The sequence below is a fragment of the Salmo salar genome, chromosome 06 (genome assembly GCF_965601325.2).
Source record: "Salmo salar chromosome 06, fSalSal1, whole genome shotgun sequence".
NCBI lineage: Eukaryota > Metazoa > Chordata > Actinopteri > Salmoniformes > Salmonidae > Salmo > Salmo salar.
This window is the reverse complement of record NC_138296.1, coordinates 37,801,748-37,817,246: the sequence shown is the minus strand read 5'-3', so window position 1 is coordinate 37,817,246 and position 15,499 is coordinate 37,801,748. Positions and strand designations below refer to the sequence as shown.

The following is a 15,499-nucleotide window of genomic DNA, read 5'->3' as shown; positions in this document are numbered from 1 at the left end:
GTGAAGGTACTGAAGGAGAAGATAACTTCCCAGTGTCTGGACAGAAGCTCATATATGCTGGCAAAATCCTGCAAGATGACACACCTATTAAAGACTACAAAATTGACGAGAAGAATTTCGTTGTAGTTATGGTATCGAAGGTACATTTCCCTAATCCATTTTACTTGGACTCATAATGAGCTGCACCCACCTGTTTTGGGTTACATGATTGTCTGCATAGATGACAGTAACAGCCTGTTTATATCTCCTCTGGAACTAGGCAAAGTCTGCCACAGCTGCTTCAACACCTTCCTCAGAGGCACCCAAGGCCCCTGTCCAGGACTCTGGGTCGTCTGCGGGCCGGCCCCTGCAGCCATCCCTATCCCCCCAGAGGAGCCCACACCTCCAGTCGCAGAGCCCCCAGCTCTGATGTCCTCTTAGTCTTTCCCACAGTAGTTGTGGGTCAAGACTGTCTTCCAAACTGATCTGTGATGTATGGTCTGTTACATTGCCATTCATTGTTCCATTACTTTATTGTATTTGTGGTTACATTCAAATCCTGAGGGAGTGCGTAGATAGACTGTGCACAGACACACAATATTGTTTTAATATTATTAACTTTTTCCACTTTTTACTCAACATGAATGAATGATAGAGATTGCCTCTTATACAGTGCATTCGGAACGTATTCACACCCATTGACTTTTTCCACATTTTGTTACGTTACAGCCTTATTCAAAAAGGATTTTAAAAAATTACAAATCCTCATCAATCTACACACAATACCCCATAATGACAAAGTGAAGACAGGTTTTTAGACATTCTAGCAAATGTATACAAAATAAAAAACAGAAATACTTGTACATGATTGTACATGATTTGGAAAGGCACACCTGTCTATATAAGGTCCCGCAGTTGACAGTGCATGTCAGAACAAAAACCAAGCCATGAGGTCGAAGGAATTGTCCTCCATCATTCCTAAATGGAAGAAGTTTGGAACCTCAGACTCCTAGAGCTGGCTGCCTGGCCAAACTGAGCAATCAGGTGAGAAAGGCCTTGGTCAGGGAGGTGAACAAGAACCTGATGGTCACTCTGACAGAGCTCCAGAGTTCCTCTGTGGAGATTGGAGAACCCTCCAGAAGGACAACCATCTCTGCAGCACTCCACCAATCAGGTCTTTCTGGTAGAGTGGCCAGACGGAAGCCACTTCTCAGCAAAAGGCATATGACAGCACGCTTGGAGTTTGCCAAAAGCCACCTAAAGACTCTCAGACCATGAGAAACAAGATTGAACTCCTTGGCCTGAATGCCAAGCGTCACATCTGGAGGAAACCTGGCACCATTTCTATGGTGAAGTATGGTGGTGGCAGCATCGTGCTGTGGGGATGTTTTTCAGCAGCAGGGACTGGGAGACTAGTCAGAATCGAGGGAAAGATGAACGGCACAAAGTACAGAGAGATGCTTGTTGAAAACCAACTCCAGAGCGTTCAGGATCTCAGACTGGGGCGAAGGGAGTCAACTTCCAACAAGACAACGACCATAAGCACACAGCCAAGACAACGCAGGGGTGGCTTGGGGACAAGTCTCTGAGTGGCCCAGCCAGAGCCCAGACTTTAACCTGATTGAACATCTCTGGAGACCTGAAAATAGCTGTGCAGCGATTCTCCCCATCCAACCTGACAGAGCTTGAGAGGATCTGCAGAGAAGAATGGGAGAAACTCCCCAAATACAGGTGTGCTAAGCTTGTAGCGTCATACCCAAGAAGACTCGAGGGTGTAATCGCTGCCAAAGGTGCTTCAACAAAGTACTGAGTAAAGGGTCTGAATACTTATGTAAATGTGATAGTTAAGCTTTTTGTTTTCTTTATAAATTTGCAAAAAATTCTAAAAACCTGTTTTTGCTGTCATTATGGGGTAGATTGATGAGAAGAAGAAAAACAATTTAATCCATTTTAGAATAAGGCTGTAACTTAACAAAATGTGGAAAAAGTCAAGGGGTCTGAATACTTTCTGAATGCACTGTAGGTGCAGTTATTAACTACCATGTACAGTAAAGGAAAATGAATTGCACTAGGTAGGTGAGATGTTTTATATTTATATAAACAGTGGATAGCCTACAGTGGTGTAGGCTGTTTCTTCTGGTGGTCTAGGGCAGCCTGATGGTGGTCTAGGGCAGGTTGATGGTGGTCTAAGGCAGCTTGATGGTGGTCTAGGGCAGCTTGATGGTGGTCTAAGGCAGCTTGATGGTGGTCTAGGGCAGCTTGATGGTGGTCTAAGGCAGCTTGATGGTGGTCTAGGGCAGCTTGATGGTGGTCTAGGGCAGCTTGATGGTGGTCTAGGGCAGCTTGATGGTGGTCTAGGGCAGCTTGATGGTGGTCTAAGGCAGCTTGATGGTGGTCTAGGGCAGCTTGATGGTGGTCTAGGGCAGCTTGATGGTGGTCTAGGGCAGCTTGATGGTGGTCTAGGGCAGCTTGATGGTGGTCTAGGGCAGGTTGATGGTGGTCTAGGGCAGCTTGATGGTGGTCTAGGGCAGCTTGATGGTGGTCTAGGGCATCCTAATTCGATGAATCTGATGTTTCTTGGTGTGCGGTAGGTGCTACTCCAGGTGGTCCCTGAGCGCTGTGCCCCTAACGATGGGTTCTCCTGGTGCTTCTCCTAGTAGTGAGGGGCCTGGTCTCCTTCACCTGCTCCACTACAATGAGAAATGACAGGGAGATCTTACATGTACATACAATGTCTGGAAAATAACACATACAGAGGGATTACAGGTTAAAGGGATAACTCTTAATGCGTGGTCAATTAATCATCTTTCTAGCTTTGGTGAACACTTTTTTTTTTCTTGATGACTCATTGTCGTGATTGACTCCATTTGTGGCATTCTTCTCAAATGTGTGGGCTAGAGCCTTACCTGCAGACATAGAACAGGATGTAGGCAGTCTGTGCCGTTGCCCTCAGCACAGTGGCCTCATCTGTCCTCAAGACATGTGCGTCATCCAGGCAGAGCCACCCACTGCCACGGCTGTCCAAAACATCACTGATGTAGTGGCCTAGGGAACAAGGGAAACAGAATAGAGTGTACATTAAGCTTTCAGAATTGTGTGTGCGTGCGTGCATTTTACCTGTACACATGTTGTCTCCCAGATGTGAGATCACACTTGACAATTTGTAGATATTGTCTGGCTGGTGTCTCTGTAAGGAAACACATTTAATAATAGGATTGTTATTTTGTCTACAGGATAGGGGTGCCTTCTATAACTGCCTTATCTTGATCCGCCCACTATCTCTCTCTCTATTTCTCTCTCTCTCTCTATTTCTCTCTCTCTCTCTTTCTCTCTCTCTCCTCACCACAGCGGCTGCCTGCTGCTCTTTCTCACTAACAGCTGGTTTCTCTAGCTGGTCAGAGGAATTTGAAGCTGGTGGGGGTATATCAAATATAGTGTAAATGCAAACCAGAAAGTGAAGTGGAAACCTATCAACAAATATACTCTTAACTTCAGCTTCTGACTTGCTTTCCTCAATAGTCCTGTTTCATGAGAGGGTGTTCTGCATGATGTCAGTAACACAATGTCCTACCTGGTCTATCAAGGGTGCCTTTCGGGGAGTTTGCAGGTGTGTTGTCCATGTTGTTTTTCCCCATGGAGCTTGCCCTGTGTAAATTGATGGCATTGAAAAGAAATATCTAGTGTGTGAAAATCATGGTGTGTGTTGGCTACCCAATGTGCAATGTCCCCAAACAGAGTCTAAACCAACCTGGCTCCATGCTGGACAGGGGCTGTCGCCCCACATACGGCTGGGAGGGTCAGTTCTGCAGGGATGGATATGGGATCATCCACCTTCTCTGGCTCCCAGTTGCCTGCAGTAAACCGCTTGATATGAAGCATTAGGACCCTGCTCAGAGACAGGCATTCACACACACAGACAGACGGACAGAGGCAGACAGAGGCAGGCAGAGGCAGGCAGGCATTCACATAAACAGACGACCAGGCAGGCATTCACATAAACAGACGACCAGGCAGGCATTCACAAACAGACGACCAGGCAGGCATTCACATACACAGACGACCAGGCAGGCATTCACACAGGCATCAGTCTTGTACTCAAATCAATAACCCAGTTTGGTGAGTTAGATCAGGACTGTCAATTGTAATCTGAGGGACTCACCGGGGCAGCGTGAGGAAGTGCCTAGTCACAGATGCCATGCTGCCTGAGCACACCCTGCATGCACACTCTAATGCAGATGGCTAGGTAACAAAGCATAGCATTACAATTATGAACATGACATTAATGATAGTGTTCCTTGACATACTCACTAACTCTTGGTTGAAGCTAAGTGCTGACCTTAAAGTAGAGGTCCAGGCTGTGTGTCAGGTCTTGGCTCAGGTTCAGTGACAGGTGATTGTAATCCTCCTGACCATACACTATAACTCCACAGCTTCAGAGGTACGGAGAGAAATGCATCAGCTCTCCAACACAAACCTTTTGATCCCTCTACACACTAACTATCTTAATGCTTTACCTCTGTATCCTGCATGTTATGCTGACATTAAACCTCCTCACAAATGTGATGAAGACATCAAGGTACACCATATACAAATGACAGCTGTTACCTGGTGCAGGTACGGAAAGTCTTCAGCTTGAATTCTAACTGCTTCACGGGGCAGGTGTATGGCTCTGGGGAGCCCTTTAATGCCATACCCTCCTCCTTCAGCTGAAAGAGGAGGAGCAACACACATTCATGGGCATCCTAAGAGAAGAATGGGAAAGAAACAGAAAATACATCAACAACTACAACTGAAACAGAGCTAAGGAAAAAGATTGTCACGTGTCCCAGGTTTATTGTTAAGTGAGTCTTTTAGCATATAATATCTTACCTGTTCACCGTCGTCCTCATAGTCCTCATTGACAACGGAGAGACAGCGCTTGACTGTTTGAAGGATTTTCATCTTTTCCTTTTTCTTAGCATTGACAGTGCCTCCAGAAAGCCTTGCCTGATGTAACTCGGCAAAGCAGCTGTGGAGGGAGACAAAGAGCATGCATTCAGGTTTCACTCTCTCACTTTGGCCACAGATTAGCTCTGTGCTTCTACTTTAGCCTCTGATCAAATATGATTCAACTGATTCCTGATTGTGACAGGAAATCATCTCTGGTGTTAATCAGTAGCTGAGTTGGGTGTGGTTTTATCTTAAAAATCATATGAGGCACTAAGAGTGTACAAAAGACAGTATGTATACATACATACATACATACATACATACATACATACATACAGTACACTGAACAAAAATATAAATGCAACATGTGAAGTGTTGGTCCCATGTTTCATGAGCTGAAATAAAAGATCCCAGAAATGTTCCATATGTACAAAAAGCTTATTTCTCTCAAATTCTGTGCACAAATGTGTTAACCTCTATGGGCTATGTCCCACCCCTGATACACCCTATCAACAACAGGTGAAATATCAAGAGCGCCAAATTTGAAAACAATTAAATGTCATAATTCAAATTTCTCAAACATACAACTATCTTACACCCTTTGAAAGATAAACATCTCCTTAATCTAACCACGTTGTCCGATTCCAAAAAGGCTTTACGGCGAAAGCATAAAGTTAGATTATGTTAGGAGAGTACATTGACAATAGCTGTGTGTAATGTTTTGTCAATTCAAAGACAGGCGTCACCAAAAGCAGAAAACCAGCTAAAATTATGCACTAACCTTTGACAATCTCCATCAGATGACACTCCTAGGACATTATGTTAGACAATACTTGCATTTTTTGTTCTATCAAGTTCATATTTATATCCAAAAACAGCGTTTTACTATGGCGTTGATGTTGAGGAAATCGTTTCCCTCCAATAACCGCCAGTCAATCAGCACAACAAATTAAATAATTACTATTCGAAAACATTGGTAAAATATTATATTGTCATTCAAAGAATTATAGATTTACATCTCTTGAACGCAACCGGATTGCCAGATTTAAAAATAACCTTACTGGGAAATCACACTTTGCAATAATCTGAGCACTGCGCCCAGAGAAATACGCTTTGCGATACAAACTAACCGCCATGTTGGAGAGATCTAAAATCGAAAATACTATGTAAATAATTCATTACCTTTGATTCTCTTCATCAGATGTCACTTCCAGGAATCCCATAGGAAGTGCTCAAAGATTAATAAGCCCCTGTGTGTTTCAATGGCATAGGCTTAAAGGTAATTCAACACATCAGGTATCCACTTCCTGTCAGAATTTGTCTCAGGGTTTTGACTGCCATATGAGTTCTGTTATACTTACAGACACCATTCAAACAGTTTTAGAAAATTCGGAGTGTTTTCTATCCAAACCTGAACAATAATATGCATATTCTAGCTTCTGAGTTGGTGTAGGAGGCAGTTAAAAATGGGCACATATTTTTTTCAAAATTCTCAATACTGCCCCCTAGCCCCAATTAACATCCCTGTTAGTGAGCATTTATCCTTTGCCAAGATAATCCATCCACCTGACAGGTGGTATATCAATAAGCTGATTAAACAGCATGATCATCACACAGGTACACAGGTAAACCTTGTGCTGAGGACAATAAAAGGCCACTCTAAAATGTGCAGTTTTGTTACACAACACAATACCACAGATGTCACAGGTTTTGAGGGAGTGTGCAATTGGCATGCTGACAGCAGGAATGTCCACCAGAGCTTTTGCCAGAGAATTGAATGTTAATTTCTATACCATAAGCCATCTCCAACATTGTTTTAGAGAATTTGGCAGTACGTCCAACCGCAGACCACGTGTAACCACACAAGCCCAGGACCTCCACATCCAGCTTCTTTACCTGCGGCATCGTCTGAGGGGGTGCTGAGGAGTATTTCTGTCTGTAATAAAGCCCTTTTGTGGGGGAAATCTCATTCTGATCGGCTGGGCCTAACTCCCCAGTGGTTGGGCCTACGCCCTCCCAGCCCCACCCATGGCTGTGCCCTTGCTCAGTCGTGAAATCCATAGATTATGGCCTAATGAACTTATTTCAATAGACTAATTTCCTTATATGAATTGTAACTGAGTAAAATCTTTGAAATTGTTGCATGTTACATTTATATATTTGTTTAGGATAGATAGATAGATAGATAGATAGATAGATAGATAGATAGATAGATAGATAGATAGATAGATAGATAGATAGATAGATAGATAGATAGATAGATAGATAGATAGATAGATAGATAGATAGATAGATAGATAGATAGATAGATAGATAGATAGATAGATAGATAGATAGATAGATAGATAGATAGATACATACATACATACATACATACATACATACATACATACATACATACATACTGTACATACATACCACAGGAGGTTGATGGCACCTTAATTGGTAATGGCTGGAGCGGAATCAGTGGAATGCTATCAAATACATCAAACATATGGTTTCTATGTGTTTGATGCCATTCCATTTGCTCCATTACAGACATCATTACGAGCCGTCGTCCCCTCAGCAGCCTCCACTGACACATACATTGAGGCGGGACTTGTGTACTGTAACTATAAGCGTCTAGATGGGTGGGTCAGTGTGTGTACAGGTGGGACAGGAGAGTGAAAGCGAGGCTGTATACCATAGCAGTTTAGAGGAGGGGGAGAAACTCCAGGTGTCCTGTTGTCTCAGGATGTCTCTGCAAAATGCTGGCAGCCCCAGCAGGCACTGCAGAGCAGAGTTCATGAAGCAGGTGTTGCCAATATTAGGCAACCTGTGGGAAAGAAGCCATCAGTTACACACTAATATCTGAACAGTGGACCAAAGGTAAACTAATGAATGGATTTGTAAGGCATGAACGCAAGATAACTCTGAATACCACACAGAATTATTTAAAACAAAAAGCAGAGCTCAGAGATAAGAGTAGGTGTGTGTGTGTAGATGTGTGTGTGTTTTACCCGAGGAGCTTGGTGTTGTCTTCGCCCTCGCCTGTGCAGCTCTGCTCCCCCAGCTGGGTGCTACTCTTGCTGAACAGGTTTGGGAGGCGAGCCATGGCTTCCCGAGGTCTGACCAATGGCCTGGAGGAAGAGAGACTGGTTAGAGGCCTCAGTAGCAGTAGCTCGACACCAATCGGTCTGTTTGAACACTGTTTTAATGTACAAGCATACAGATATTCCTTACCATGTCATGGTGTGAGTGACCACTCTTATGTAGAGTCGAGTGAGATGAAGGTGGCTATTGTCTACAGTACTTACCTCTCCAAGGAGACAGAGGAATCCCTCAGGTCAATGGAGGCCTCTGCAGAGAGAGACCGAGAGACGGACAGCGGTAAGAAAGAAGCTTTGTCAAAGATGAATTGAGAAAAATAGCACCAACAAATGGCACCCGTTTACAGACCTGCGATGCCAGCAAATCGGGGTACCATTCTCTTTGTCTGTGGAACAAATGCCCCCACCTCTTTGACCTCAGAGCTCATAAGATCTCTGTAAAGACACACAGACATATGCATTAGGTTAGCTATATTATATTGGCTTTTTCATTTCAATTCAATGGTGTTGGTTGGCATGAAATTTGATGTCAGGCTGCAGTACCTGGCAGTCTCACTGTCTTTGTTGGTCTCTCCATGGTGGTCCACGGGGTTTGGAGAGGAGGACTGGGGGGCAGGGAGGAGACGTGGGTTGTGGAGGAAGGGCAGGCAGGACTGGGGGGAGTGGCAGAGGAGGATGGCTGAGTTGAGACAGCCAGGGAAACAGAGGAAGCACTAAAAGGGGAGGAGGTCTGTGATCCTTCCTCTGAAGAAGAAGAAGAGACAGATGACATGTGGAGAGAGGAGAGGGAAGAGAGGCTGAAGAACTTGGAGAGAGTGGAAGGGGATCTGGCAGGGGATCCAGGGGGTGAGGGGGATGCAGCGCCGATTGGTGTTCGGCCAGACAAGGGGTCGAGGGGTGTCAGAGATGTTGTAGACGGTTTCAAATGGAAAGAAGAGACAAAGGAAGAATCAAGTTGGTGGTGATCCTTTACGTTCTTCTTCTCCCGGTTTTTCCAAACTGACGCAGTTACCATGCTGGCATCCAATGACGTCAGTTTGGGTGGGATTGGGAACGGCGATGGACAGCGGCTCCCAATCCCGAGGCGAACTCTGCACTTCTTTTTCTGTTTGGAGAAACATTATATAGCTAATATAGTACATAACAAATCAAATAAAAAGATCTTACTTGCTTCACAACAGACCTTGTTATATTTGAACTAGCAGCAAAGGTCACACCCAAACCACATGATCTGACCATAAAATAAAGAACTTGTCGCCCATTGTAACCATAGTTATACCCTCTGTCCCAAATCCTGCCATATGGGACACATAAATAGACAATGAAACAACTAGGAATAGCAGAAAAGAATAGAATATACTCTAAATTGTAACAGAATTAGATCAATTCTAGCCCAGACTAAACATATACCTTTTTACAGCAACACAAACATCCCATTTCAGTGTATTTGTAGACTATGCCTTATTTTGCAGAACATCAAAATATGTTGCCTATTTAACATTGTGATGTCATAACCAAATTATGATGCGCTTGACTACGCGTTACCAGCGTAAATAGCCAACAAATCACACAAACCAAAATGTTGAAAAATAATTTACAAAATGAATTGATCGTGTATTCAGAGTTGTTCCTATTTCATAAAATATACAAAATAACTAGGTTCTTGCCAATAAACCTGTTTTTTTATTGAGAAAACATTTGTCTTCTCTTTCTCCCATGCTCCCTGGGTCACTGACGCATGATTGTATGGGATATAGTAAGAGGCTAGGAAATTCGAAGTACTGTCTATCAGAATCAAAATAACTTTTATTGCCCAAGTGGCCTACATTCACACATTCACAGAATTTGACTCGGTGAATTGGTGCTGCCAGCAATAGACAAATGTAAAGACACATTTACAGCCTATACAATATACAGTAAACATAAAACATATTTATTAGCTTCTATCTTCTTAAAATACTTTAGAGTAATATTTTATTATGGAAAGTAAAATGCCTATTTCACTTCAGTTGACGCTGATCTGATACAGATCGAACGTGTAGCTTTGCAATGGTTGTTAGGATGACCTTTGAAAAAGAAAAGGAGAGCCGCACTCTCTTGCTCAGACTCAATAATTGAATAACCTAATATCCAACGTTCCGACCGACAAGCTGTCTTCATCATTGTATGTTAGGAGGACCTCTGACCGTACCTCATTGAAAAGGTGCCACTCTGCCTAGTGACTGTAAACTAAACAAAAATACTAACGTTAGTACATTTGTTGTATATTTGCTAGATAGCCATATTTGCTAGACAGCCATATTTGCTAGACAGCCATTTGTTGTATATTAGCTTGACAGCCATATTACTAGCTAGCTAGCTAACTACGTTATCTATTTTAGTCTATGCAAGTCTAGTTGGACGATTAATCAGCAATATTCTAGCAGACCTTTACTAGCTAGGTCATAACGAGTGAAAATGGCTAGCTAGCTACATCATGTAAGGTAAACCGCAATGTAAAAAGTTGGGCAATTCAAACAGTCAGTGTTAGCGAGCAACTTTTTGGTTGCACTGTGTTTAACAATTAAAGCAAGGCTGAACAGCTTATTTTTGGTTTCAACAGGTGAAGGTACTGAAGGAGAAGATAACTTCCCAGTGTCTGGACAGAAGCTCATATATGCTGGCAAAATCCTGCAAGATGACACACCTATTAAAGACTACAAAATTGACGAGAAGAATTTCGTTGTAGTTATGGTATCGAAGGTACATTTCCCTAATCCATTTTACTTGGACTCATAATGAGCTGCACCCACCTGTTTTGGGTTACATGATTGTCTGCATAGATGACAGTAACAGCCTGTTTATATCTCCTCTGGAACTAGGCAAAGTCTGCCACAGCTGCTTCAACACCTTCCTCAGAGGCACCCAAGGCCCCTGTCCAGGACTCTGGGTCGTCTGCGGGCCGGCCCCTGCAGCCATCCCTATCCCCCCAGAGGAGCCCACACCTCCAGTCGCAGAGCCCCCAGCTCTGATGTCCTCTTAGTCTTTCCCACAGTAGTTGTGGGTCAAGACTGTCTTCCAAACTGATCTGTGATGTATGGTCTGTTACATTGCCATTCATTGTTCCATTACTTTATTGTATTTGTGGTTACATTCAAATCCTGAGGGAGTGCGTAGATAGACTGTGCACAGACACACAATATTGTTTTAATATTATTAACTTTTTCCACTTTTTACTCAACATGAATGAATGATAGAGATTGCCTCTTATACAGTGCATTCGGAACGTATTCACACCCATTGACTTTTTCCACATTTTGTTACGTTACAGCCTTATTCAAAAAGGATTTTAAAAAATTACAAATCCTCATCAATCTACACACAATACCCCATAATGACAAAGTGAAGACAGGTTTTTAGACATTCTAGCAAATGTATACAAAATAAAAAACAGAAATACTTGTACATGATTGTACATGATTTGGAAAGGCACACCTGTCTATATAAGGTCCCGCAGTTGACAGTGCATGTCAGAACAAAAACCAAGCCATGAGGTCGAAGGAATTGTCCTCCATCATTCCTAAATGGAAGAAGTTTGGAACCTCAGACTCCTAGAGCTGGCTGCCTGGCCAAACTGAGCAATCAGGTGAGAAAGGCCTTGGTCAGGGAGGTGAACAAGAACCTGATGGTCACTCTGACAGAGCTCCAGAGTTCCTCTGTGGAGATTGGAGAACCCTCCAGAAGGACAACCATCTCTGCAGCACTCCACCAATCAGGTCTTTCTGGTAGAGTGGCCAGACGGAAGCCACTTCTCAGCAAAAGGCATATGACAGCACGCTTGGAGTTTGCCAAAAGCCACCTAAAGACTCTCAGACCATGAGAAACAAGATTGAACTCCTTGGCCTGAATGCCAAGCGTCACATCTGGAGGAAACCTGGCACCATTTCTATGGTGAAGTATGGTGGTGGCAGCATCGTGCTGTGGGGATGTTTTTCAGCAGCAGGGACTGGGAGACTAGTCAGAATCGAGGGAAAGATGAACGGCACAAAGTACAGAGAGATGCTTGTTGAAAACCAACTCCAGAGCGTTCAGGATCTCAGACTGGGGCGAAGGGAGTCAACTTCCAACAAGACAACGACCATAAGCACACAGCCAAGACAACGCAGGGGTGGCTTGGGGACAAGTCTCTGAGTGGCCCAGCCAGAGCCCAGACTTTAACCTGATTGAACATCTCTGGAGACCTGAAAATAGCTGTGCAGCGATTCTCCCCATCCAACCTGACAGAGCTTGAGAGGATCTGCAGAGAAGAATGGGAGAAACTCCCCAAATACAGGTGTGCTAAGCTTGTAGCGTCATACCCAAGAAGACTCGAGGGTGTAATCGCTGCCAAAGGTGCTTCAACAAAGTACTGAGTAAAGGGTCTGAATACTTATGTAAATGTGATAGTTAAGCTTTTTGTTTTCTTTATAAATTTGCAAAAAATTCTAAAAACCTGTTTTTGCTGTCATTATGGGGTAGATTGATGAGAAGAAGAAAAACAATTTAATCCATTTTAGAATAAGGCTGTAACTTAACAAAATGTGGAAAAAGTCAAGGGGTCTGAATACTTTCTGAATGCACTGTAGGTGCAGTTATTAACTACCATGTACAGTAAAGGAAAATGAATTGCACTAGGTAGGTGAGATGTTTTATATTTATATAAACAGTGGATAGCCTACAGTGGTGTAGGCTGTTTCTTCTGGTGGTCTAGGGCAGCCTGATGGTGGTCTAGGGCAGGTTGATGGTGGTCTAAGGCAGCTTGATGGTGGTCTAGGGCAGCTTGATGGTGGTCTAAGGCAGCTTGATGGTGGTCTAGGGCAGCTTGATGGTGGTCTAAGGCAGCTTGATGGTGGTCTAGGGCAGCTTGATGGTGGTCTAGGGCAGCTTGATGGTGGTCTAGGGCAGCTTGATGGTGGTCTAGGGCAGCTTGATGGTGGTCTAAGGCAGCTTGATGGTGGTCTAGGGCAGCTTGATGGTGGTCTAGGGCAGCTTGATGGTGGTCTAGGGCAGCTTGATGGTGGTCTAGGGCAGCTTGATGGTGGTCTAGGGCAGGTTGATGGTGGTCTAGGGCAGCTTGATGGTGGTCTAGGGCAGCTTGATGGTGGTCTAGGGCATCCTAATTCGATGAATCTGATGTTTCTTGGTGTGCGGTAGGTGCTACTCCAGGTGGTCCCTGAGCGCTGTGCCCCTAACGATGGGTTCTCCTGGTGCTTCTCCTAGTAGTGAGGGGCCTGGTCTCCTTCACCTGCTCCACTACAATGAGAAATGACAGGGAGATCTTACATGTACATACAATGTCTGGAAAATAACACATACAGAGGGATTACAGGTTAAAGGGATAACTCTTAATGCGTGGTCAATTAATCATCTTTCTAGCTTTGGTGAACACTTTTTTTTTTCTTGATGACTCATTGTCGTGATTGACTCCATTTGTGGCATTCTTCTCAAATGTGTGGGCTAGAGCCTTACCTGCAGACATAGAACAGGATGTAGGCAGTCTGTGCCGTTGCCCTCAGCACAGTGGCCTCATCTGTCCTCAAGACATGTGCGTCATCCAGGCAGAGCCACCCACTGCCACGGCTGTCCAAAACATCACTGATGTAGTGGCCTAGGGAACAAGGGAAACAGAATAGAGTGTACATTAAGCTTTCAGAATTGTGTGTGCGTGCGTGCATTTTACCTGTACACATGTTGTCTCCCAGATGTGAGATCACACTTGACAATTTGTAGATATTGTCTGGCTGGTGTCTCTGTAAGGAAACACATTTAATAATAGGATTGTTATTTTGTCTACAGGATAGGGGTGCCTTCTATAACTGCCTTATCTTGATCCGCCCACTATCTCTCTCTCTATTTCTCTCTCTCTCTCTATTTCTCTCTCTCTCTCTTTCTCTCTCTCTCCTCACCAGAGCGGCTGCCTGCTGCTCTTTCTCACTAACAGCTGGTTTCTCTAGCTGGTCAGAGGAATTTGAAGCTGGTGGGGGTATATCAAATATAGTGTAAATGCAAACCAGAAAGTGAAGTGGAAACCTATCAACAAATATACTCTTAACTTCAGCTTCTGACTTGCTTTCCTCAATAGTCCTGTTTCATGAGAGGGTGTTCTGCATGATGTCAGTAACACAATGTCCTACCTGGTCTATCAAGGGTGCCTTTCGGGGAGTTTGCAGGTGTGTTGTCCATGTTGTTTTTCCCCATGGAGCTTGCCCTGTGTAAATTGATGGCATTGAAAAGAAATATCTAGTGTGTGAAAATCATGGTGTGTGTTGGCTACCCAATGTGCAATGTCCCCAAACAGAGTCTAAACCAACCTGGCTCCATGCTGGACAGGGGCTGTCGCCCCACATACGGCTGGGAGGGTCAGTTCTGCAGGGATGGATATGGGATCATCCACCTTCTCTGGCTCCCAGTTGCCTGCAGTAAACCGCTTGATATGAAGCATTAGGACCCTGCTCAGAGACAGGCATTCACACACACAGACAGACGGACAGAGGCAGACAGAGGCAGGCAGAGGCAGGCAGGCATTCACATAAACAGACGACCAGGCAGGCATTCACATAAACAGACGACCAGGCAGGCATTCACAAACAGACGACCAGGCAGGCATTCACATACACAGACGACTAGGCAGGCATTCACACAGGCATCAGTCTTGTACTCAAATCAATAACCCAGTTTGGTGAGTTAGATCAGGACTGTCAATTGTAATCTGAGGGACTCACCGGGGCAGCGTGAGGAAGTGCCTAGTCACAGATGCCATGCTGCCTGAGCACACCCTGCATGCACACTCTAATGCAGATGGCTAGGTCACAAAGCATAGCAATACAATTATGAACATGACATTAATGATAGTGTTCCTTGACATACTCACTAACTCTTGGTTGAAGCTAAGTGCTGACCTTAAAGTAGAGGTCCAGGCTGTGTGTCAGGTCTTGGCTCAGGTTCAGTGACAGGTGATTGTAATCCTCCTGACCATACACTATAACTCCACAGCTTCAGAGGTACGGAGAGAAATGCATCAGCTCTCCAACACAAACCTTTTGATCCCTCTACACACTAACTATCTTAATGCTTTACCTCTGTATCCTGCATGTTATGCTGACATTAAACCTCCTCACAAATGTGATGAAGACATCAAGGTACACCATATACAAATGACAGCTGTTACCTGGTGCAGGTACGGAAAGTCTTCAGCTTGAATTCTAACTGCTTCACGGGGCAGGTGTATGGCTCTGGGGAGCCCTTTAATGCCATACCCTCCTCCTTCAGCTGAAAGAGGAGGAGCAACACACATTCATGGGCATCCTAAGAGAAGAATGGGAAAGAAACAGAAAATACATCAACAACTACAACTGAAACAGAGCTAAGGAAAAAGATTGTCACGTGTCCCAGGTTTATTGTTAAGTGAGTCTTTTAGCATATAATATCTTACCTGTTCACCGTCGTCCTCATAGTCCTCATTGACAACGGAGAGACAGCGCTTG

At 44.1% G+C, this 15,499-nt stretch overlaps 3 long non-coding RNA genes across 3 annotated transcripts; 2 read left to right on the top strand and 1 right to left on the bottom strand.

The window, feature by feature from the left end:
• Positions 1-581, top strand: LOC123743434 (uncharacterized). The gene is made up of 2 exons (XR_006770217.2): positions 1-140; positions 260-581. It is a non-coding gene; the product is annotated as an uncharacterized LOC123743434 (long non-coding RNA).
• A 145-nt stretch (positions 582-726) lies between these two features.
• Positions 727-4,021, bottom strand: LOC106601195 (uncharacterized). Its single transcript, XR_014392660.1, has 3 exons — positions 3,728-4,021; positions 2,886-3,624; positions 727-2,669 (listed from the first exon to the last, which is right to left on the bottom strand). It is a non-coding gene; the product is annotated as an uncharacterized LOC106601195 (long non-coding RNA).
• A 6,578-nt stretch (positions 4,022-10,599) lies between these two features.
• On the top strand, positions 10,600-11,180 carry LOC145879835 (uncharacterized). Its single transcript, XR_014392659.1, has 2 exons — positions 10,600-10,739; positions 10,859-11,180. It is a non-coding gene; the product is annotated as an uncharacterized LOC145879835 (long non-coding RNA).
• The last annotated feature ends 4,319 nt before the right edge of the window (positions 11,181-15,499 follow it).